The sequence below is a fragment of the Parus major genome, chromosome 4 (assembly GCF_001522545.3).
Source record: "Parus major isolate Abel chromosome 4, Parus_major1.1, whole genome shotgun sequence".
In the NCBI taxonomy this organism is placed as follows: domain Eukaryota; kingdom Metazoa; phylum Chordata; class Aves; order Passeriformes; family Paridae; genus Parus; species Parus major.
Genome location: NC_031771.1, coordinates 18,088,658 through 18,111,078, shown reverse-complemented (window position 1 = coordinate 18,111,078; position 22,421 = coordinate 18,088,658). Strand labels below are relative to the sequence as shown.

The window sequence follows — 22,421 nt, the reverse complement described above, 5'->3', positions numbered from 1 at the left end:
TTGCAGCTTTTGATGGTAGAATAATTTCTAAACACATAAACAGTTTCTTGGAGTCCTAAGGCCCTGTTTGTATACAGGGCACGTCCAGCCACACTTGGACACTCACAAAGGTATCCCACGGCCTTTGTCAGGCAGGACATCTCCTGCCAGTCAATCTGACCAGCCCCACAGACCTGGCTTCAGCCTGGAAAGTGCCCTCCTGCCGATCAGGGGAATGGCTGGACAACTGACTGGCTAGCTTTCAACAAGCCAAGTAATATTTACCCAGAACACAAGTATTCAAGGTGGAAATATTAGTCTCAAATCGACTTACAGTATCTTATGTTTTAGGTGTTCCTCTTTTGCCCAGAAGCAGCTGAAGTCCACAGTGCTTCACATCCTCCCTGATAAGTCTATGTCTGTTGGTCAGGGTCTCATTTCTATCCATTCCTGGAAAGTGATCCTGATGTGAATGCTACATTCCTTGTAGCTTCTTCACTACTACTCTGTTCTCCAGGGCCAGCACAAGGCCCCGTAGCCTCAGAATTTACCTGCATTTACCTGCATTGCTTACTTGAGAGAAATTCCCTTAATCCAACCTGTCAGACCACTGAAAAGCCCAAGTGTGTACGCTGAGGTGACATGGAGGAAAACATCTAGCAGTAGATGTGTCCCTGTCGATGTGAGGAGCACACTGCAATGCCTGAGTACTGCAAGCCTGTCTTTGAGGGACACCAGTTCACATCCAGCTTCTGTCCTGACTCTCCAAGGGGCTTGGTATGTTTGGCATGTTGACTAGAGCCCTACCTACCATGTAGGAGTGCTATGTCAGTAGTGGGAGACAGGAAGAGGGTAGTAAATGCCATCTGGGAAGCACTGGAAAACACAGTCTGAAAGAACTGGTTTTACTCCGAACACTCTAGGCTAGATAAGCCAATTTGGAAAGTCCTTGGCTTCTGCAGTATGAAAACTATTAGGAATTAGGATAAGTAAACACTTGGACTCACGAAATTACTGATGGTTTCCATTGAGTTAGAAGGGATTTGTTAAGTTTATTTTTATTATTTTCTTAATCTATGTGCTACTAGAAGAAAATTTTATTTAAATATCAAGGTCCAATATTCCTGTGAGGCATAGAGGTCTAGCACAGCTGGATTATTTAGAACTCTTCACTCTCTTTGCTTGATCAATACTTACCTCTAAAAATAAGTTAACTATTTCTTCTGGTAACTCTATTTACAACATCACTTTCATGAACTTTCATGAGGCTGAATATATACAGCACTCATAAGCTGAGAATCACATTTCCTCATGTGTATTATCCTTAATAATGTGAAACTTTGTTTTCAGGCTCCTGCCCTCACTATTTTGGAATCAAAGAGTGATTCAGGGCTCACTAAATAACTCTCCCATCCTGTGACTGAGAAGAGAATCATCAATTTCAAACCTAGAGAAAAGGCCACTTTCAGGATTGTGCTTCAATAGGGAAGAGGAGAGAAAAAAAAAGCTATGAGTCATAATGTCAGTGATTTTAACATTGATGAACAGTCTTCTCTACTCAATTTATGAAAAATTACCATCACCATTTGGCACTTGAAGGAGATAATGTAGGAATAAGTGGGTTTAAGTCTAACTTAATCATGAAGAGGCCATGTTGTTTCCACATTTCTGTGGTGTAGTATTTGAAAGTCTTATGCTGAATTCTGAGAGCTCATACCAAGTTCTATAGAAAAGGAGGTTCTACAACACCTTCCTGGAATAAGTCCTATATTTGTGTACTTTACTTGGGTACTCCAGCTTTGCCCAGAGAACAGCACAAGTCCACAGTTTAAGATTGTTACTTCCAGTGAGTGTGAGTGTACCTTCACTAGCTCCAGTCACAATTCTGGGCAACCCAATATAAGAAAGATGTGGATTTACTGGATTAGGACCAGCCCAAAGTCACAAAGTCACATCTAAGGAACTGGAACATCTGTCATACATGGAGAGGATGAAAGAGCTGGAGCTGTTCAGCCTACAGAAGAAACAGTAGATATACAGCAAAGCACATGAAATTCCATGTTCTGTATTCCATCAAGGATACACCATTTAAACTGTGAAGGTGGTAAAACACAGAAACAGATTGTGGAGCTATTAAAAACCCAACTGGACATAGCCCTGAGCTGTCCCTGCTTAAGCAGAGTGGCTTGACTAGTAGATCTCAAGAGATCCCTTCCAACCTAAACTACTCTACCATCAACACCATAATCTGCAGCAGCAACACTGTACAGTTATTTTATTACTGTTTTGTTCCTGCACAGGTAACATTATTTTTGGATGGTCTGTAGTTTTCATTGAGCTACAAGTAACTCCAAATAGTTCCAATTGATTGCCCTCTAGTTGGGGATAACATGAAAAAATAAGGTCAAAGATAGCTTCAGCAATAGAACAAACATGACATCTGCTTTAGTGGTCAGCTAAAGTGTTTGCAACCAGTCATACAAAGGGCAAATCCTCTTTCCAGTAACTTGCTGTGCTAAAAGAGATAATCCCTGCATTGCCTGTGATTGCTTTCAGTTCAGTTCTCTGCTTAGGAGTAGAAGGATCCATGCAAAATAAATATTGTGAGAAAGTACAAACTGTGCTAGACTTTGAGAATGTGTACTAAAATTTGTTACCTTTATTTCTCCCCCTTAGAATGCAAATGAATGCATTCCTGAGCCACTGAGTAACTAAACAAGCAAATGAATTTCTGAAGGTGACAAAATTTTACCTTGCTTTCAAACAATAATGTGCACATACAGGTACTTCCAGGTAAACTCTTACTGTACTTTTACTCCAGAGCACTGCACTGTGTCTCAAGCAGGGTCTTTGAAGGACTTTTTATCAGAAGGTAACTGATCCATCTCAGGTTGGAAAGAGAAATGTCACTTTTCAGCTTCTACTGGGGATAGAAATCTCCATAGACAACCCAGGAAAGAGGAAAGATCCTTACCTCACTAGCTGGACTTCATCATCTGTGGACTCTTCTCATCTCCTTTGTCGTCAGAATAATGCTTGATTGTGGTAAGAGATCAGCAGTGCAAGGTGTAAGTGGACAACTTTCTAAAATGAATGTATATCCAATTTCAGCTACTAACTCATCACCTTTCAAACATTTGCAAAGTATGATATATCAAGAACACAAAGCTACTTTCATTTCTTTAATATTGTGGTAAAAAAGTCAGAACTCTCCAGTGATTTTTCTATTTCTTTAGAGGAAAAACAGCAGTGTATTACTGGAAGCCTGTACACAAGCAGAGTTTAAAAAGTGAAAGAGACTTAGTAAGTTTAGCAAATTCTTAATAGAAGTAGAAATTTCAAAATAGACAATACTCAGCAGGAAATATTTTAGTATGGAGGAGGAGATGTACACAGTGTGGTGAATACATTCTGTAATGTTTCTGCACATATTTTGCAATGATAAAAAGAGAATGTTCACCACTTGAGGAGACTACATTTTTCATGCAAGGTGCAGAAGGAAGTGCTACAGTGTCCTCTCCTGTTGGGAAACACAGCAATGTGGAGAACAGGATAAGGGGAAAAGGTCATCTGAAAAGAGACAGCAGTGCCAGAGCTCTGGGTCTCTCTCTCAGGCATACACCAAGCCTACAACTCTGCCTGCACACAGACCAGGGCTGTCTCTTGAATATTTCAGATTTCACTTAGCCACAACTGGAGACTGTGACTCTAAGTCCAACCATTCCCTTCCAGCAGGGGTCTGTCTAGGCTATTGCCATTGCTATGTGAGGGGAAAGAAGCAGCCCTTGCTTCTCTTCTAGATCAGCAGAAAGAGTGAGAGGGGTGTGAGACAAGGCTGGCTTGGGTAACTTCTAACAAATTCAGGAGACTACCTGGATGAGCAAAAACTCCCTGATCACTCAGACATATAATGAGATTGGTAAAAATGCAAGAAAGCTGCCTGCAGGCAACCTGTCAGACTGACAGTGTAATGTTTGGGGTTGGACCAATACCTTTGCTTTATCTTTAGGTACAAAACCAGGCTGATGCAGACCTACGTTCAACCCCACCCCAACAACCCAGCCAGCTCCTCCAGGCCGCTCCTCTCTTCCTGCGCTCTCTGAATCAGTGGAAACAAAAGGCAGCATTGTCTGGACAAGTGAATCATTTCATGAGGATTCCCAGAAAAGCTCGACAATGGAACAGAAAACCTATGGATACGTTATCTTGTCTCACTTTTTTTTATCAGTTTCTCATTGCACCCCGGAAGAAGTGCAGTGATTATTTAACACATAGAGACTGGGGGGCGCTCTCTATTGCTCATGGATTGCTGTACACTCACAGTTCTGATGCTTGGCATAAAATAAAATGTCAAATGATGTGCCAGAAGTAAAATATCACTGCCTAGATCACAACATCACAAAAATTTTCAGGTAAGAAATAATCTTAGTTATAGGCACAGTAAAATAAAAAAACCGTCATGGAGAAAAGGACAACTTACACAGGTACTTAAAACTCTTGGAAAAAACTGATCTATCTTTGCTAAGAAAAATACTTACTGATGAAGATGATGTTGCAAAAGCCTTGAGATTACAGCAAATGTTTTGGATAAATATCAGAAAATTTGTAGTTCAAGCAACTTATGTCTTCCTACAATTTTATCAGGATAGACAGAATAGTCCAAAATATGTTCAAAACAAGTATTTTACTTCAACATCCAAAGATTTTTTTCCTTTCTGCATTAGATAATGACAAAAATATCAAAACCTAAAATAGGACAGAGATTGGTCTTTTTACTCAGTGCGCTTCCAATTTTTATTTTGTTTTTCATTCTGCTAGCAAAGCACTTGCACCCAAACCCAGAAATGTTTCTGTTAAAGTGCAATTGTACTTCTCTCATCCCCTAAGTCATTCAATGCCACTTACAGCAAACATGAAGAAGGAACTGCTCTCAAAATACCACTGCAGTTTGTCACTGGGACTTTCTGTATTTTGAAATCAACAACAACCAAAAGTTCTATAAATGTAATGACAAAATAGGTGTAGACCCTTTACAGTGTCACAGTCAGCATTTGCTGGATGGATGAAGTCAGTAATATGGCAGCATCTGTGAAAAGCTGGAGGCTCTCTACTAATTTTAGCTCCTGAAAGTATGCAGAAACTAACAAAAGCAAATAAATGAAGGAACAGTGGCTGCTTGAAAGTCTTAATATCTCTTAGAGACTGTTATGCCATCTGTATCTCCTGAAAAGAATGTTGGAAAGAGATGGGTGGGCAGAAATAAACGTTTTCACAATATCATGATTGTCAGAGTACCAAGAACTCAAAACCAGAAAACTCTTAGGAACGACTCACCAGACAGGAATCTTGAATCATTTCAGGCTTCCCTTGATGAGGCAGTAAAAATACTGATACTGACCTTGAAAGTCCCATCTCTGGGAAGCTGGAGGCATTTCACATTATTTTCTCCTATGCTGAGAAGAAGGCAAATCCAGGAATCCTGACAGAGTAAGCTCTGGTCTTCGTATGAATTAAATCTCAAATCACCAAAGTTAATAAATAATTTTGCATTGGTGAAAACAGAAATTCAGCTTGTTTTGTATTAGTTCATTTCACCCTGAAGAGACTTCCTCCAGCTATGACACTTTGCTCAGTGCCATCTCTGTCACTTTGGAAACTGCACCATTATGAGTAAATACCTCTGGTTGCTTGCTGCTGATGGACACATCTTGTCTATCCAGTGTATCAGGCACTTAGTAACACCTCCCCAAAGCTAAAATGAGCACATTACTAGAAAAGATAGGGTTTTTTTCCAGAAAAAAACAGAAGCAATGCGAAAAGACAGTGCAGTTTTGCTCTGCTCTTTCATATTGACCACCATGTCTGGTTATCAGAGTTGGAACATGGAGAACAACACTGCTGCTGGGAACTGCATTTTGATCCAGATCACCCTTCCAGAACATGCTGCCATGGCGATTTTAGGCTTTCTGGCACCTGAGAAAAAGGAAAAGGGCCAACACCCCTCCGCTCCCCAATGCTGCAAGAGGTGAGTCTGAAGCCAAAGGCAATCCCTGTTGCTCTCCCTGAAGAACTTTTCCCAACTTATTCTCATTCTAATTGTGCCTGGTTGTTGTTACTTTTTAATTAATTTTGTATTTTATATGTGTCTAACATCCACCAAATGCTAGCTTCCTTCCCCTTCTTCTGCACTTTAAACCACTAAACAAAAGACACTGCTTTGTTCTCTGGGCCTGCAACTACTGCAGAGAGGCACAAGACAGAGATAATGAAAATAAAATATCCATAACTAGCTTTATAAATGGCCTCCAGTTCTATGGCCCTAGCTCTTTGCTTTCTATGGGCAAACTAAGATTGCAGCTGCCTACCACACAAGTTACCTGGGGATTGCACCCTGAGCTTCAAGCCACTGGAAGCAAGCACCGTTAAAGACAAGCCTGCTGGTCTGAACACGGCATCCCCCTGAAAAGGATGTGAAGGAAAGGCTGAGGCCAAGGATTGAGCTGTCAGTTCAAGGATTGCCCCATGGGGCAGGGGCACACATTTCAGCTGAAGTCCCTGAGAGTCCCAGCTGGACAGAAGTGTCACCTCATGCTGCGTGTAGCACACACACAGCACTGACACATTGTCTGGCAACACAGGGGTGGAGCTGCACTTGTGTAAGAGCTTCAGAAACCACCAGAGAGATGAAAGGAGCAAAGAACAGAGGAGATTAAACCACTCTTACCTATCTATTTTACTTTTTCCATAGCCAGTATAAATTCAAAGAACACCTGAGAAACTTCTTCTTAAGCACCTCAGACTATTGCTTAATTCAGGAAGGAGGAAGAAGAGCTAGCAATCCAAATGTGAGATGATTTTTATTTTGAGAAGCAGATCATTCAGAGTCCCTTTCTCCTTAAGCACAAAAGAACAAATAAATAATTTTCTTGCTGATAAATTCAAGGCAATTTTCTATTCTGTTAATCTCATGACTCCACACTCCAACTTCCCTGGTTTTTGAGTCTGGTGCACAAAGATTTACCCCCTTTTCCTCTTGTCTCTGAAATAAGTTCCAAGAACTACCTCAGTCCATTGGCATTAATTCTTCCTGAAAATTTCTCCTTAATCAAAAGAATCCAGTGTTTTAGCTATACAAGTTAATTTGTTAGCTGGTATTTTCAATAGGTTTTTTTAAAATATATATTATACTTCCTCTAACAGCCTTCACCATACCAATGCACAGGGGACACTGAGTTTCAGAGGTGGGCTGGCTGTGGAACTGGCTAAGTTCTGTCATCTGGACAAAATACAAGCAATTCTTTAGTGAATTTATGTTGGATTTACCAGTACTGGTTTTCGTTGTGATTAGAGTGGTTGGTGTTGGAAAGTCACTGCTGGAGCCATGGGGCAACAACCTTAAGGTTTATACACTGATCCTTTTGTCCCACTCTGACAGATCAACCTCACATACTTCTGGGGACAGAAGACTTCTCCTACAGCAAAAATTTAGAAAAGAAAAAAAAATAAATTAAAAAACCCAACAACAACAAACCAACAAAATCCCCTGAGGATTTCCCCCAAAAAAGAATGAAAACAAAACCAAACCAACCAATGAAAACCACCCAACCCAATCAAGTTTTTAAACGTTCTTCTTAATCCACTTTAGTTTCCTTGAAAGCAATTGTGATATCTAATGATACGCTTAGTGGAGTCACAAAGGATGTCATTAAGAGAATTTTTAAGAAGTCTCAAATTTCAAAATGCTGAAATAAAAGTGCATATCTGCAAACAGGTCCTGTGCCTGCTCAGGGCTCCCTGGGGGCTTCCTAGTGGGACCATCCAGTACTTGTAGATGAGATGAAGGGGCTTCATGTTTTTAAGAAGGCTTCTCTTTAAAAGTTTTTATTTGCTTGTTAAATAACACATTTATCCAATGTTATCCCTGCTGAAACTGATGTGGATGGAATCAGGCAGACAGCACATGTTACATTACGTTATGAGTCTTAACATTTCACTAATTGCATTGACCTACTTCTGTGAATCACAGATTATTCTCCTGCTCATAAAGCACATCTGTTTCCTTTATGTAGTTGTTCATGCAATGTGATACAATTGCAAGGGCCCACACGGGGTGAAACCTCGTGATTTATTTATCCAATGCAAGCAGACAGCATTTCCAGCTTTCATCAATACTTTGACCACATGAACAAAATGAGGAACAAAGCTCTCTTATCTTCTGCAACTTGTACAGCTACTTATTTCTTAACTTTTCCTTCCCTTTTAAACAAAGATAACAGAACTTTAATTGAAATTAGAAAAGCAGCTGATCAGCTCTGACTTGGCCATGTGGTTTTTCATTGCCATAACAAGTTTCTGCAGGCTGTAATGGGAAACAAAACTCCAGTATAGAGACCTCAAATGGATAGGGGTCAGCCATCAGCTGACATACCAAGGGCCTCCATTCAGTATCTCTGTGCTGAACTGCATCTTCTGAATAGATAAGTCCTCTGGTTATTCATCAGGAGTTTTTACTTAAGTGTCACGTATGCATGCAACTCCCTATGAGTTGGGAAGTGCGTCATTGCTCCTGTGCTAAGGTAGAAAAGCTACCAGGATAAATGCATTCTATAGGGCAACTGGCTTTTTAAACCTTGGACAGTTTTTCATTAATAGCAGATAAAGCAAATAGTCAACCAGCTGGCTCAGGACTGAGCATTACATACATGAAATGCTGAGGCACACGCACTAGAAAAGGTCATTCCAAATGTTCCGACTAAACGAGCCATTATGATGCTGCCCAAATTCTCAATGGCAAAACCAACACCTGAGATGGGAGCCCACAAGTCCTTCTGCCAGCTTCACTGGATTTTGGATCAGGGTCTTTCACACAAAACCACCTGTAGCTGTGAACCTTCCTACTTAGGAGTAAAGCCAAGAGACCACTTCTGAACGTGAAGAACTGTGTCTAACAGACAGCTCCTTATGGCTCTCCATGTAGTAACTTGAAGATGGATCTTTCAGCTGATGCTTTTCACTGTACACACAAAAGCTCCCTGCTGCCAGGAGCACAAGAAAAGTTATCAGCTAAATTTAAAACCCCAAAATTGCAGGCTCATCTGTAGCTGATTGCTTCTCTAAGCTGCTCTGCTTCAAAAGAAAATCTCATTATTTCTTGTGTAATGATCTCATTGATCATTAAGCATGGCCTTTTACTAGAGCTGCAGTAACACTGAGAGGATATTTGATTAAGAATGGATAATTTCATTTAAATGCATTTATGACTTCTGTATATTTTTAACAAAAATATCACAAAAAATGTAATGGAAAGTGCACGAGCAGAGCAAGCTGCACGTGTAGAAACACGCTTATTGACACAGATGGTGTTTTCAAATACACTAACCTTTTTTTTATATTTCAAATTAGAAAAAAAAAAGGTAACAGAAACATTAATTCCCAATAGACTTTATATGTGTCAACTTTTCAGAAAAGAAATACCTGGTATTTTCAATAGTCCCCACAGCATTACAAACACAAAAGTGTTTGCAAACTTAAGCTGCAAAAGTCCAACATTAGGTCTTTCTGAAGGTGTACTTTTCAGGCTGAATTTACTTCTTGCTAAAAGAGAAGGCAAATTGCTGGGCTTTATTATATATAAACATAGAAGACCACGTGCCTTTGCTGCATTTTCAGGTCTAGCATTTTGCAGGCCTAATACCCCTCCTTAAATGGCTTAAAAATGATAACTTGCAATTATTCACTTCCTGTATCTTACACGAAATGTTAGTTTGCACAAATCTCTAACAGCAGCATAGTGTTATAATTAAAAAAAAAACAACATAAAACACACAGGGCAGAGGTAGGTGAGGACATTATTAAGGAAGTGAACATGATGACTGTGTCTAAGTTTACAGTCAAAATTCTGACTTGAGTGAATTTATTCTCTTGAACACACAAGTAGGTGCATTAACTGCAGGTTACTAGTCTTGATAAGATGGTCACGTTTTGTGAAGTGCAAAAATCAACTCACCATAAAAAATGGTTGGAATTTCCTTCCCAGCAGGGAAAAAGCCACTCTTTGGCAATGTCCTTCCTCCCATTCCAGCTCTGGGGAGCTGGCCTCTTACTCCTCCCAGTGCAAGATGTCAGGAATCATGGCTGCTTCTCCTGGCACATGCAGTAAGCAAGCTGTCTCACCACAGAGCCCTGCAACAGAACATGGGCAACTTCATGAGATGATATGTTTTGTTCCAAACCTTCTGCTTAACTATCAGTTCCCCAGCACAAGGTGGAGCAGCAGTTGGGACAGAAGATGTGGGGAAGATCTGGCCACAAGTCAAGAGGCAGAGTGATCCCTCAACACCTAGGAGTCACAGGGCAGGAGATCTGCCTGGAGTGTACTGATCCCTTAATAGCCTGTGAATGCCCCGGGACGGACATCTGCTGAACCAAATCTTGGATTTAAATTTAATCCATGTGAGCTCCTCTTCATTTATTTAGGGCTTTCAAACCATGAGGAGAGCCCCCATGATGACCAAGAAAGGAAAAGTGTCACTGACAATGTCCTCACTTCCCTTTATAACACACACAGAAAACATCCTTTCACTGACTTTGTGACTCCCCACAGTTGCCAGGTACACGTCGGCAGAGTTGTTGTCCATGGGGCTCAGCTGACCATGAGAAACTTGGATGTTGCAAAAGACAAATGGGCAAGAGGTCAACTGCTGAATCCTGAGACCTGATTGCAGCTCCTGCTATTAAAGTGCCCCTGCTGCCATTCCCAGGAAAGGCGTTGGACATGAATAGAGGTCTCTGCATCCAGGTTTTATACATGCTTCATTTAATACATCATGATCTTGACTGGTTTGCTCTCCTATCCCAGGAGTTTCCAGAAGCTGGACAGAGGTGATAGATGCTTTAGGCAAAGAGCCTCATGTAAGAGATGGATACACAGTCCCAGCTTGACTGCTTCATCGAGCACTTCAGCCAATTTCTCATGTCGTTGTCAGCAGCTGCAGGCCAAAAGGGCAACAGAAAGGGAGAGCTTAATCTGCAAGAAATCATCAGCAAATGAAACCAAGGTTAGATCAGGTCAGTGCATTACTAACTTCATTATTTTGAAAATGCATGTACAAATCACTTCCCATTTTAGAAAGCAGAGGAATTTATTTGATAATTCAAATGCATTGAACCAAGTTTGACATAAAGGAAGAATTACGTTTATTTAGGAGAGCCTACTTCCTGATCATGTAAAGAGCTGTATTCAGCTTGGGCACCAGGTGCTCCTGAGCACAAGCCCTGTAAATCCCACTGTTTGCATACCCCCACTCCTGCCAGACCCTAAGGTGCTCAGAGCAGCACTAGGGAAGGGAATAATGCCAGCCCATGATGCATGGCCTGAGTGCAACTTCCACTGGACAGGGAGTGAGTTACCCATTTGAAACAGGAAGTGAAAAATTTGGTCCCAGCACACTCCTGTCACAGGTTGAAAATCTTTTCTCACTGATCTATATTAAAGATTTCCTACAGCAAAGCGAAAGAGAGGGTTTCAGTACCTTGTCAGTCATTGAAAGTACAGTTGTAGCACAAAGGGGTACTTGTGTTTCATACCAACTCAATGAATGGGAGTCTTGGAGCAAAAGTACAGTTTTAACTCATTAAACTTCCCACAGAGAAAGAAAAAGTTGGATTACTAGTGTGCTTATTAATGCTTTACCATGCTTTTTTACTGGTTACCTTGCCAGGGTTAGGAATAAACTGCTGTCTGCTAAAAACAGCTCCTTGAGAATAATACCTTCTGCTTCCCTTTGAGAAGGCTGAGAACCAGATCCCACAACATGCTGCTGTGTTCCATTCTCTGCTCCAAACCAGAAGAAATAAAAGTTCCTAGCTGCTCAAAATTTGCAAACGCTTATAAATTTGTTTCAAATTCTGTTTGCTTTAGAACCATAAACATTCCTTCAGTTTTCTGCTAATGAAATGAGGAAAAGTCTCAAACTGCTTCTCTGCAACTGAAGGAACTGTTTTACCCCATAGAGGCTACTTTATCAAAAGTCAACAATTAAAAACTGATAAAATATGGTATTAGAGCCCTTTAAACTTTACTTTTTGGGATGCACTCAAAACCACCACCTCCAAAGTGACTTTCTGGAGACAAGGAATATTAAAGCATAAATCTGCAGCCAAAGCACACCTAAAAGCATGGAAGTTCCACCACCAAGCTATGCCTCAGCAATTTGGCTTATCACTCAGTCTACATCAGTCCCGATTAGAAGATCTTTTGGGGTTCTTTTTGTAAATTTTTTCTTAGCTGTAAAGGCTGCTGGTTTGTGAAAACTCAGCTGTTGACATCAGGGAAAATCACATGAAATTACATGAAAATGCGCTGACCTGCAGCAAGTGATTAAGAGTGTGATCTATCACCTCCTCATGCCAGGAGAGACTGCTTTGGTTAGCACCACTCCCTGCACCTGCAGGAGACACACACACAACTGTTTATTGATAAAAAGTGAAGAAAGCCTCAGGGCACATTTGTGTGGTACACATCAGACTACAGCATTAAAAAACTTTGCTCCAATTCCGCTGCATTTTGGTCCCATGCTCAGGGAAGAGCAAAGCAGAGCAACACTGAATGGACTTTACTAAGGCCAAAGTACAATGGAAAGGAAAATGAATAAACAAACAGAAAAGCACAATATCCACTACAGATGAGAAGCAGCAACATGACAGCTGTAACTACTAACGAGCATTATTCATGGACAGTTTGCACAAATCCTTCTTCACTGATAACAAAAAAAAAACACCCACCGAAACCCCAAACCCACCAACTTAAATCACACTTGGTTCTTTATATAAACAGCTTTGAAGTTGGGGTTTTTTTTGGTTCTGGTGGGTTTTGGAATGTTTTTGTTGGTTTTATATCTGACTCTCCATTTGCAGCTATTTGAGGCATTGCTCTATAACTGGATCCAGATAGTGCGAGCTTCACATTAGTTAGAAATAATCTACAAAAGACATTACCTGGCTTGTTCAACACATTTTACATTTAGAAAAAAAAACACCCATCATCTGACTCAACTCCTCAGCGCCCGTCTTTATTATTATTATATAGATCCAAATGGCACTTTATCACTTTAAATTTACTTTGAACGCAAGCCAAGAAATTCCAGCACTCAGCATTGCTCTGCATGCCCCAAGTCAGCCAACTTGCTTGTTATCAGGAATGATGCATGCAGCGTGTGTGTGTGAGACGGGGGAGGAGGAGGAGGAGAGCCGCTCACGGGGAGGGAGCGGTGTGTATATTAAGAGCCCGTGCTGGAGCGCGGTTGCCTTTGAGGGTCGGCACTCGCAGGGACCGCCGTGCACAGAGGAGGGGACCGCGGAGCGCCGCACCGCAGTGAGTTCTCTTTCAGCTCTGCTAGCGCTGCAGCCCGGCTCCTCTCTCTCCCCTCGCTGCTTCTGATCCTACTCTGCCCTCCCTAGGCTACCGCTACAGTGCCCGTGTTGGGAGGCGAGTCTGTCAAATGGTGCTGCGTCTAGAGCAAGTCCTGAGAGAGTTTAATTTTTAGAGATTTGTTCGGTTTATTCAGCCTGACTCTCTGAGTGGTGCTACGGGCAGAGGAGCTCCATACGGTGGCTGCAAGTGTAACTCAAGTACCCCATCTGTGCACCTTCTTTGCTACTTACAGGCATCCTTAAACTGTGCCCGCTGCGCTTAGGACATCTGTACAATCACATGCACGGCTAAAACCAGACTTTACTCAAAACTATGAACTGCTTTTCCAGAGGCAAAAGGGCTGATCACTGGCCTGCTGTCGAAGCAAGCCCCTGCTCCCCGTCAGTGCCTTGCACAGTTAGTGCTGAGCTACTTGGATAATCAGGCTACGTGTCAGGGTAGTTGCCTAAGAAAAGACAACCTCGGAAGTGAAGAAATAGGAGTGAGGAGGCTCTGGGCATTCTGCGAGGAGTTTTCAGTAAGTGAAAACCCATTTCAAGCCAATATTCCATTACATATGAAGGCTGACTAAAATGCCTTCACTTACAGAACCAAGCTAAATCTAGGCTAATGTCAGAGAAATTTGACTAATTTTAAGCAACACCAAGCAATTATTCCAGGTAATTTTTGTGCGCTCTTCTGTAAACTTTTCAAATCCCTTTGTTCTAAACCAATGGAATTAACCTACTCTGGGGTTCTAATTCCCACCATCATTCTATAGAGAAAAAAACCTCCTGCATCTGCTTCCACTCATTCAATTTTTGTCCTTATCAAAAGTCAAAGTTTTTTTGTAATTTGTCTTTTACTTCAAAATGATACTCTAAATAGTCATTGAGGACTTTTTTCTTTCATTCTAACTGCTGTCATTTTCCTATATACATAATCCTCCCACACACATTTCCTCTGTTAAAAGCCATCTCTTGTTCCCTGTTCATTTCAGACTATGCAAGCAAACAAACCGTAGCTATAAAATAACTTTCCTGGGCTTCTGTACTCCTTACAACTGTTTGTAAACACTGGTACTTTTATACTCAAAACTTGCAATGTCTGTAAAGAAAAAAAAGACACAGAGGTCTTTTTCAAGTTTACTTTTGTTCAGTCTTTTGTTTTATTTAATCCAAAATAGAATCCACCTCTCCCTAAAAATGCGCACATTGTGTAAATTACTCCCTGCTGCAGACACACACATGCCCAGGCACACAGTCAAATCTATTTGTATAGAAATGAGACGGAAACTCTCCAAATTTTAAGCTGAAAATATACACAAAGTAATTCTTCAAAGTTCTGGGTCTGTGCACAAGCAAGCATGTTAGCCAGTGCAGCACGCTCCTGTGCCACTGCCCAATGTGCTCTGCTGCTTTAAGGGTTTGTTCATAGCATTTCTCATTGCTGTCTGTCCCGCACTGCTTCTCCTGAGCAGCTGGAAGGCAGAAGCAGTTGAAGTTTGTGCTCATTTTCAACACAGCTTGGATCGAAATCTCACCAGAAAGTAATTACACTGCCCAGGAGCCACTGACGTGGCTGGTGTTGGGGGCAAGCAGGGGGCAACAGAAAAGGCTTATTCACACCTGCTGGAGACTTATCATACATGCTGCAAATCTCAAACAGGTGATTTTTTTTTACCCTTTTGACAGTTAGTCCAAGAAGCATGAGGAAAAAGAAAGAAAGAAAGGGGAAAAAAATAAGCCAAATCCCACATACACATTTCAAAGTGACACCACTTTGAAGAACCTTGTCTAATCTCCAGGCAATCTGCTAAAAATCGCACAAAACAAGCTACAACAATGAACTGAGAAACACCGAAAAGCTTGCTTTTGAATCTCTTTAGAAGTAACTAAAATAGTTGGGACTTAGTAAAGAATGAGCCTGAAAAGAGAGAAAACAAGGACATTCAGTGATACTGAACAGTGATACTGGGCAAAGTGTACTATGATGTTTATTTGTAGGAGATGCAAAGGGGAAAGGCAAACAAAGGTTGAAGCTGTCTCACAGCTTAGTTTAGTTGATGTGTGACAAAAAAGAATGTGTGATGTGTAACTGTATGTCTCAGCCAAAGGACAGTTTTTCTGTGCCTGGCACACAGCAGTTGGGACTGCCCTGGAGCCAGATTAGCTGGGGGTTCCATGAGAAACTGGCTGCAAAGCGTTTCTCAGAAAGTACTTTCTACTTCAATATAGGAACACACAGGTTAGGGTTTCACATACCGAGCAGTTTGTGACTGTAACTCAAGAGTCCTGCATGTTCCTCACTTATGGCCAAATCTAGGTGGTCCCCAGGCTTCTGGCTAGGTGTTGCTCAGAACAGTAGGTCCACCTTTGGCACCACTGGTCCTCTCAAGGAGACTTGCAATGCCTGAAGAGCACTTTAGCAAGGTTCTGGATCTGCTCAGGCTCAGGCTAAGAAAATAATTTCAGAATATCTGAAAATATTTGAGATCTGTGCCCCAGCCCATTGTACTGCTGCCTCCAGGGCATGGTGGTCTGTGCCAGGTAATGCAGGGCATAGCAGGACACTAGGAATTTGTGACCAGGACACATAGTGGGTGGTACTGGAGAACTCTGCAAAGTGAACAAAAACCTTCCTCAGTCAAACCTGTGCCTGCTACAGGGATCATACACAGTGCTTAAAAGCTATCTAATTCTTTCATGCCTATAATTTTGGGGTGTTTTTAGCCAACTATACAGTAGATCCATGGTATGCAACAGGTCAAGAGCAAAGTAGTTTAGACAAGCAGGGGGAAGGATTTGGTTCTTGTACTCCCCCTTGCACATATACACACACTCAAACCCACACAAAGCTGGGATAGAAAAAAATACCACTTTTTCACATCCAAGGAAAGATGTTAGGCAGCCAAGACAGTTGTTATACAAATTATTGTGCTGGACAGGCTTAAGAGGTCAGAAAATGGATGTGATTCATCCTGGCAAACGCAGCTGGCTTTGGAGAGCCAACTAAACAATACAGAACAACGTTGCTCACAACTGAGCCCTGAGCTTTGTAGGAATATTATGAGGTCATGCTGATTCATCTGAAGAGTGCAGAGAGAGATGCAAGGCATGAATTTTACAGGAATGACATGGGGCTGGCAAGCATTAAGATTATTTAGGCTTTTGTTCTACCACAAAATGCTTCTGGGAATTCTTAAAACATCTGATGTGGAAATAAAAGACTTAGTGGTTAGGATAATTTCTCAGGAAAAACCACTTCTTTTGCCTGCATCTTTCCTAAGATCTCCTGCAATTTTATTTACCAGTATTTCATAGTCTTGGGTGTGCAATTTATTAATCTAAAAGAAGTTGCACAGAACAGTTTCAAAAGTTATCTGCATAAAACTGGGACCAAGTAGATGCAAATCCAAAGCTTGAGGATCAGGCAGGAAGCAATCACCCCAGATGCTCAGGTCCTAAAGGGAAGGGTGTGGCAAGCCATGCAGGTTGAGCTGCTGAGGTGGCTGAGTAAAGCTCATCAATGGTGTCCATCACCATTTCCCTGCCTCCTTAATCCTGCTGACATGTGAGAGTTCTGTCATTCACTTCAGTTCAAAGAAAAGGGGTGAACTTCAGATAGCTGCCCAGATTATGATCAGTTTGATTGCCATTGCCAGAGGGGTAACCATAAACTCAACTCAGGGAAACCCACTGGACTCTTGGCATTTTCCTTCAACAAGTCTTGACAGTGGACACTTATTCACTGCCCACTCACACTGGACTCCCATTTAAAAAAAACACAACCCTTTCATATGTTTCTTATCTTCCTCTTTCACTAATACATTGTGGTTACTTTTCTAAAAAAATTAGCAAAAAAAGTCCAAGTGGGTGTTTTTTTTCCTATGTTCTTCAAGGATTTTTTTGAGTTCTGATTTTCTACATCAGCAAAACAAGCCTGAAGCTTCCTCAGAGAGATAATTGCTTTAAGGTCTCCTACAGTTCCTTTTTTTTTTAAGCCCATGTATTGACAGATCAGGTTTTGCTCAGACAGTAGAGCTTTACTCATCAGGTCACTTAAAATAACCATTAGTACTACTCAATACTCTCACAGTAAGGCCTTAAAACCTCTTCTCATTTTAGGATGCTGTTTTCCCCCACAGTTCACAAACAAGCAGCACACCAGGTGCATACACATGCAAAATCCTTCTAAAAATATTTTAAATCTATATTATTCTCTAAGTGATCCACGTGTCTAACCTTAGAAATCATGCTAAGAAGTATCCATTATATAAGAAATTTGTTACTTCAAAAGTTGATCCTACATAAAAAATTCCATAAACATTTACTTCAGATGATTTGTTTATTAAACAGAAAAGGATGCACAGATTTTTTCTCTTTTCTCTCCAAGGTCTAGATTGCTATCTTAGCAAGAGGTCAAATTCTAATTTTTATTTTCTATAACTGGACCAGAGTGGGAAAAGAGACCATAAATTTTCAGAAAGAGAGCTTATGTCAGATTGAGAGCTGATAGGAAATAGAATTATTTAGTGTTTTTAATTTTATTTTCTGTCAAAAACGCAGACTGCTATGGAATTCTTCCATTGGAAAACTTTCAGTCTTCCATCACTCTGCCAAAATTCTCTAATCCTTCTCCCCAAACGATGGGCAGAAAATTTCTTATCCTCTTTGCTGAAAAAAGAATTATTAAAAACATCTTTTTTTTGGAAGAAAAAAAACCAAACCATGCAATCACCACTATTCTTAGTTTTCAAAGGCTGAAAATATCTCTTAAATCACTAATATTTTTTCACCCAAGATAAAAAAAATGAAGACATTGCTGTAGCAATCAATTTGATCAGTAAGCAGGAGGAGAGCAGCACCACACCTGCAGACAGGGAAAGGCTTCTTCTCAGATGGTTTCTGTCTTTTCAGCACTGCTCAAACAGGAAAATGTAAACATTACACCTTTTTCCAAAACAGACTGATATGCTGGTTAAATAAAAAAGGAAGAAATACTGCTCATGGACATTTTTTATCTTTCCTACAGTGTACAGTTTATAAAGTTAACAGCTGTGGAAATTTTTCTTTACTTGCCTTCTACAGTAATTATTTGAGTCTTGCCTCTCTGTTTCCTTCCTCTGAAATGTGAAAATTTAAACAAATAAAGGCAGAAAAATTCACTTGGACAGTTAAAACGTAATTTTAAAACTGAGGAGGGAGAAAGATGCTTTAATGCTCAGCTCTTCAGTCACAGGGATAAGGAATTCACATGTATGATAAAGGCAAAACTGAACTTACTATTCCTAATGTTTCTCAGGTGAAATAAAACTAAGACTCTTTCCTGGTTAAAGATTTTTCTTTGTAGTCCATAAATAACACAACTCTCCCCAACCCCTAAGGAACAGAACCAAAAATCCATGCTTCATACTCGGAGGAGTCAGGTCACTCCTGAGATTACAGCCTAAGAAAGATTTCTCCTTTAATGTGGAAAGATTCTTTTGTCTGTATATACAGAGACCCAGCCAGCTTACCTCCTTTCCTTTTCTAAACTGAGCATCCTAGCTGACATTAGCACAATTTGGCCCTGTCACTGGGAGTAACTCTGAAATCCCAGTGTTACCATTAATGAAAAACATTCAGCTGACACTAATTTAAGGCTTCAAACTGTATAAGTGGCAGAAATATGTGAGTAATTATAAGAATTGGGTGAAATTGCAGTGCCCTATCCACCCCTGTCAAAAAAAATCAGGTTGTTTGGTTCACTTCTACTTCAGAACTTATTTTGATTTTCAGATTAACTTTGCAGAAAAATTTCATAAAGGGCAGGAAATGCTTGGGAAAAAAAAAAGAAAGAAGGAAAGAAAAATGTCCACAAAGCTTCTCACCTTTGGATAGAATAGTGCTTAGAGAGGATACAAATTTCAATTCACAAGTCATAAAGCAAGATTCTTCTTGGCAGAGAGATACCTATCGGCTTACATGAGTGGAAGCTGATTTGTTATTATACTTTTATCCTGTAAAATAATGAAAATGGAATATATAATCAGCTCCAGCAACTCAAGCACTCTGAATTGTTATAAAAGCTTAATCTTACAATAAAATAAAGAGGTATCCATTGACTGAATCATCACTCCTGAATCATTGTCATGCTCTGGTTGCAGTTTAAGAGAGGACAATGACACCTGGCAGACAAAGACCTCCAGCTTCCCCTTTTGTGGTAGGCCCATGACCAGGACAGCATTGTGTCAGGCACTCATTGTGGTGCTTTCCATAAGTAACTCCTAATTTAATGAAGGACCCCCATGCTGAATAAATATAAATACAGTGCAATGTATCATGTTTTCAAAGCACACTGTTCAAGTACAAATTTTTAGAAACACCCAGATGAACTTGACCTCAAACCTACTGGTCTTGCTTCCTGGGGGGAAAAAAAGCTGGGCTTTTTTATATCTCCTAACAATGATAACACCTTAAGGCAAGGAAAGTCTTAATTTCTTGCAGCACAAAATACAGTTAAAGGGGACTTTGCACCAGAAGCCCTTTGTCAGACTTTGAATGCATGTGAACATGTAGCTCAGCTTAGCTGGTTTTTTTTCTCCCTCTTCACTGCCAGCCCAGGGAAAGCTCTCTGCTCATTGTCTTCTCAAATACTAATAACCTTATAAAATGTAATTGTGTGCTGCCTTTTAAAACTTTTTTTCTCAGAATTCATATGCTGAGTATCTGCCATTGTCATGTTCCACTGCAAAGGAATAGCAAAGGGATTCTTTTTAACAGATTTCTTGGCATAAATAAAACACAAGCATGGGAAATATTCACATCTGAGGACTGTTCATCAATAAAGAAAGATGTGGTCCTACCGAAGGTGGATAGAAAAGGGAAGAGCGAGGCAGGGCAGACTGCAGGGCTGAGCAGGGGCAGAAGGAGCTGAACCTCTAGACGAGCCTCCTGCCCCCTAGAAATTGAGACAGCAGGCCCTGGTTATGGCGCAGCTAACTGTGTTTATGTGCCAAGACTCCTCCCACTGAGCATTGGCTAGTCGGGGAGAATTTTTCCCAGGCAGCAGGAATTCCACTGCCTGCAGCCCAGTGGTGGAAGTTTTCTCTCCCCTGACTGACTGCCAGGCAAAGTCTCCCCACATCCAGAGCTTGCCACTGTTTTCTAAAGGCGTTGTCCGCTCACAGACCCTAAAATGGCAGCAACCTCTGCCTCCCCTCCACCCCGTGTGTCCCAATTGTCTCCCACATATAGCATGCATTAAAGCTCTAGAGTAATTTTCCACCCCATGTCAGAAAATGGATTTGTAGCATAAAACCTGGACAATGGTGAGGTGTACTGCCAGAGGAAATCCCCCGGGGCCAGAGCTTCCCGCCATTTTCTGAGGGCGCTGTCTGCTTCAAGGCCCTAAAATGGCGGCAGTCTCTGTTGAGGCATAAATAAAAGTGAATTGGTTCCTCACATGCATCCAGGTTTTGGTGCTTGTTACCAGTTTGAAGAATATTTTCTTGTATTACCTTGAGGGCTGGATTTTCCAAAAGACAGATTGAGCACTGTTCCACTAGAGAGCCCAGCAGAGTTTTGGTGCTTAATTTTGCTGAGGCTGGGCACGCAGGACCGAACGCTGGCTATCAGAGGCTGCGTGCTCTGGGAACACACGTGAAAAGCAGCCTGAGCAGCGTCCAGTCTGCCGGTGGTTTTTCTCTTCTGTACTACTGCTATCTAAAACTCAGTATTTCAGTTCCCAGAAAATGCTGGTTTCTTCCTGGGCTCTGTTTTTTAAGTCTAATCTTGCTTGAAGTTTTCAAATTGATTGCTCAATCCTGCTTCAACTGGAATAAAAGCACCCCAAGTTCATCAGGAAATACAATATCTCTGTAAAGCCACAAAAAGTTTTAAATAATTTGAAGTCTGTCATAAAATTTTTAGACACTTGTAACTCCACCCTGTTTTTTTGACTCATGAGTATAATGGTGGATGCCAATTTTACACATACTTAAAATTCTCTTAGATTTCCTGTTTGATTTTGTCACTGAGTGGTTCCAAGTTGAATTTAATCATGAGATCCATTAATCTTCTGTTTAAAGGTATGTTAAAGCCAGTTAAGCTGGCTTTCAGAAAGTCACAGAGGAAAGCTGGAAAATCAGTTAAGCGGGTCAACAACTTTAAAGTATTAAAGCTAATTTAATAGTAAATTTAAAGCTGTCGAATTCATGGCTTTGAAATCTGGATGCCATGAAACTGGGACTGAAGTGTCAGGAAAATCCACAAATGCCAGAGGTTTATGTCCAAAAAGGAGACAGCGGAGTCCTGCAACTTTATTGGAATAAAGGGAGAGATTCCAGTGGGGCACAGGCCCACGAGGTTTTCACTCTCGAGGTTTCAGAGGGCACAGCCTCCTTTTATCCTAAACTCCCGGCCACACCTTACCCCCTTTCCTTCCCCACTGGCTGAGGCACTGGGAAGGTACAGCCTTCCCAAACCACCTAGCTCATATTCCCCCCCCCCTTGAACCTACTATTTCACCCCAAAGTTCAGTAGTTCAGGCTTGTGCAGCCCCTCGTCTGTTTCAGGAGACAAGCTCTCTGGGCTCTGCAGCAAACCTGCTGCCCAGAGTTGGTAGAGACATTAACACTCATTTCAATGACATTAACACCCACACCTTCACCCATCAAATTGTTTATAGAGACATGAGCTTTCAGAAGTGCTGTCAGCGTAGGACAGGGCAGGTGTACAGGGCTGTCCCAGCCACGTATCCATCAGAACAGAAATTGGAAAAACACTGCTTAGAGGGCAGGTGTATTGGTGGAAGGTAAATCAGCCCCCTCCTACCTTTATACACATCTGGCTTTGCAATGAACTCACCTGAACAGATTTAAATTAAGATTTAAATTAAAGATTTTAGCACTAATGTGGCTAAATACATGCAAGTCTGGACACTGAGGTCCACCTACCTCCACCATCTTTCAGTATTTTTAAGCCACGACTAACCTAAAAAAAGAGAAATGAATTTAAATAGTTTAAAAGATTTTCCTGCTCTCTACCTC

The 22,421-nt window shown here is 41.0% G+C and overlaps 2 protein-coding genes across 3 annotated transcripts in view; one reads left to right on the top strand and one right to left on the bottom strand.

The window, feature by feature from the left end:
* The window catches only part of LOC107203034 (melanopsin-like), a 75,873-nt gene extending 56,474 nt beyond the window's left edge, over window positions 1-19,399 (bottom strand). The window contains exons 1-5 of the mRNA XM_033513976.1: window positions 19,263-19,399; window positions 10,566-11,005; window positions 9,986-10,161; window positions 4,518-7,451; window positions 2,954-3,063 (exon numbers count right to left, since the gene is read on the bottom strand). The gene's annotated coding sequence lies outside the window, so the exon portion shown is untranslated. The remainder of the gene's footprint in view (window positions 1-2,953; window positions 3,064-4,517; window positions 7,452-9,985; window positions 10,162-10,565; window positions 11,006-19,262) is intronic.
* Window positions 13,244-22,421, top strand: part of HPGDS (hematopoietic prostaglandin D synthase) — a 28,784-nt gene continuing 19,606 nt past the window's right edge. Inside the window, exon 1 of one of the 2 annotated variants that reach the window (XM_015624317.2) lies at window positions 13,244-13,351. The gene's annotated coding sequence lies outside the window, so the exon portion shown is untranslated. The remainder of the gene's footprint in view (window positions 13,352-22,421) is intronic. The other variant, XM_015624318.2, reaches the window with a different exon arrangement.